Source organism: Neofelis nebulosa, chromosome 8, assembly GCF_028018385.1.
Source record: "Neofelis nebulosa isolate mNeoNeb1 chromosome 8, mNeoNeb1.pri, whole genome shotgun sequence".
Lineage (NCBI taxonomy): Eukaryota > Metazoa > Chordata > Mammalia > Carnivora > Felidae > Neofelis > Neofelis nebulosa.
This window is the reverse complement of record NC_080789.1, coordinates 2,533,658-2,536,432: the sequence shown is the minus strand read 5'-3', so window position 1 is coordinate 2,536,432 and position 2,775 is coordinate 2,533,658. Positions and strand designations below refer to the sequence as shown.

The 2,775-nt window shown below is 50.9% G+C and overlaps 1 long non-coding RNA gene across 1 annotated transcript; it reads left to right on the top strand.

Moving 5' to 3' along the window:
* Positions 1 to 469: 469 nt before the first annotated feature.
* Positions 470 to 2,078, top strand: LOC131483927 (uncharacterized). Its single transcript, XR_009247936.1, has 3 exons — positions 470 to 595; positions 1,302 to 1,392; positions 1,665 to 2,078. It is a non-coding gene; the product is annotated as an uncharacterized LOC131483927 (long non-coding RNA).
* The last annotated feature ends 697 nt before the right edge of the window (positions 2,079 to 2,775 follow it).

Genomic DNA, 2,775 nt, shown 5'->3' with positions numbered 1-2,775 from the left:
GAGTAATTAAAATACCTTTAATTGGAAGATTCCATAATGTCTCTGCACGGTGGCACATAATTACTAGTCTGCTCCCCCAGCGTCCTATGGGGAGCCACAGAGAATGCTGGAGCTCTCCTCAGTTGGGAGAGGGTTTCCAAGATGGAGGGGACGGTGGCTATGTCTACACTCGCTGCCTAGGAGATGTTCCCGAACCTCGAGGCGGAGTGGAGAGGAGAGGTGGCAGGAAGCTCAGACTGGGCAGTGGGGCCTCCGGCCGTGTTTGGAGATCCCGTTGAGACTACACTGCTGTTGTGAGAGATCCCCACGACCGAGTGGTTGATCACAGCTCCAGGGACCAACGTCCCCACTGGGCAGGCAGGGCCGCGCTCTTTCCGAGGCCTTGGCACGGGGACTTTGCTGCGTCTTCAAAGCCAGCAGCATGGCACCTGCCGGTGTATCTCAGAGCGTCTCACTTGTGCTTCTGCTGTGACACCTTCTCTGACCTGAAGATCCTCTTTTAGGGGATGCTGATGATTACCACGGACCCGCCAGACGAGCCGGGATTGTCTCTGACTTCAGAACTTAACCACATCTGCAGAGTCCCTTTGGCCAGGTAAGGTCACGCTCACAGGTTTTGGGCATTGGGATGTGGACATCCTTGGCGGGGGGGGGGAGGTCACGATTCTGCCCACCCCAAGCCCCAGGGAAGAGCCGGCAATGAAGAAGTCACAGAATCATGTTTAAAGGGAGACTCTGGGTTGGAGGAGGAAGGAAATGTCACCTCCGGAGCTCAGCCATGTTCCTTTTTAAAATTTGTGATAAAATGCACGTAACGTAAAATTGACGATACTGATCATTTTGAACCGGCTTAATTTAGTGCCATTAAGTACATTCGTTCACAACGTTGTGCGGCCATCAGCAACATTAATTTCAGAATATTTTCACTTCTCCAAAAAGGAACGCATGCCCATTAAGCCCCCCTCCCTCCTCTCCCCTCCCCCAGCCCCTGATGGCCGCCCCTCCACTCTCTTGTGTCCACAGATTTGTCTGTTCTGGACGTTTCAAATACGTGGAATCATACGATATGTGGCCTTTTGTGTGTGGCCTTCTTTCACTCCGCATGGTGGTTTAATGTTCATCACGTTGTATGTGAGTCGGGCCTTCACTCCTTTTATGGCTAAGTACTATGCCGTTGTGTGGTTAGACCACGTGGTGTATATCCGTGCATCCGTCGATGGACACCTGGGCTGTTCCCACGTTTTGGCTTCTGTGAACATTCCAAACAAGTGTTTGTCTGAACATCTGTTTTCATTTCTCAGGTTTATCCCCAGGCTGGAATCACCGATCCTATGGTCAGCCCACGGTTCACATATTAAGAAAACTTTGTTGTTCTCAGAACAGCCCTGCGAGGTGAGTGTGGTTGTCCCTGATGTTTGGGGGTGCCCCCACAAAGATGACACGTCCCCTGGAGAACAGCAGGTGGGGCGCTTCTTCCCAAGGACCCACGTGTTGAAGACGAACAGATCCGAGGTGGGGGAAACAGCAGGACGTGGAAGGAGCCCAGGCTGACGGGGGCGGGAGGGAGGCCCAGGAGTGGGCGTCCCTGCTCTGTCCCCCCCCCCCCCCCCCCCCGAGCCCTGGGGACCCGAGGATTGTGGTGACAAGTCCGCCTTCCTTCCTAGGGACCATGGTGGTTCAGTGGCATCTGTGGAGAGCCCCGGTGGTACCCCAGGTGGCCTGGCTGGAGAACCACATTGGAGAGGATAGTGGGGTGGACCGTGCTGACCCCACATGGGGAGTGACAAGGACCATGACGAGCACAAGCGGAGTTAGAATGATAACAATGAGGACACTGCCATTCCTGTCTTGTGTGACAACAGGACCCTGGACCTCATCACATGGAGTCAACACGAGGTGTCCTGTGTCCTGTGTCCTGGCAGACTGCTCGCCCCCACAGAGAAAGTGACTCACGGACCACTTGGGTCTTCCGCTTTTAAAATTATGATTCAATTTATCAAAATCCCACTTAAAAATAACTTTGTTATCCTTTCAGATTCAACTTTGATTAACGTTTGATCTTATTATAAACTTAGACGATTAAATTCCCTGAAGTATTTTATATGGAATGAATATATTTGAAATATATCGAATATATTTGATTTTCTTTCTTTTTTCCTTTCTTTTTTTTTTTTCCGCTGTGTTTCAGTTGTCTAGCTAGCAAACAAATCTCCCAAGCATTTAAATAACGCGTGTAAATCTATTAAGTTAAGCTAACAAATTCGGAGCATCTTTGATTCTCTGTCGCAATACACTTGAACTTGGTAAACATTCTCGCGTTCCTCCTAAGAGAATTATCTTTTTATTATTGGTAAACATTCTGGCGTTCCTCCTAAGAGAAGTATCTCTTTATTATTGGAGACTAATAGTAAACAGTGCCATCTAAAGTGCCGTATACGCTCGTGTTGCCGACACAAAGATAACATGCCCACCCATGGCTCCCCCTGGCCCTCCCCACTGTCCCCCTCCCCAAGTCACTGCTACTGTTACTTTGTTTCTCCCGAAGTTTATATGCACTGCCTGTGCTGCTCGGAGTCTGGCATCATTCAGACACAAGTGAGGGCGGCAACACTCATCCGCGTTGCTGGATGCGCCCGCGGCTCCTTCCCTTCCCCGCCAGAGTCTCCGTGGGAACCTAGCATGCATAGTCACCTGTCCTATTGCTGAGGACACTCGGTGGTTGCCAGTAATTGACTGTGACAACGCTGCCCCCGTGATGCCCGTGTCTCGGCACCC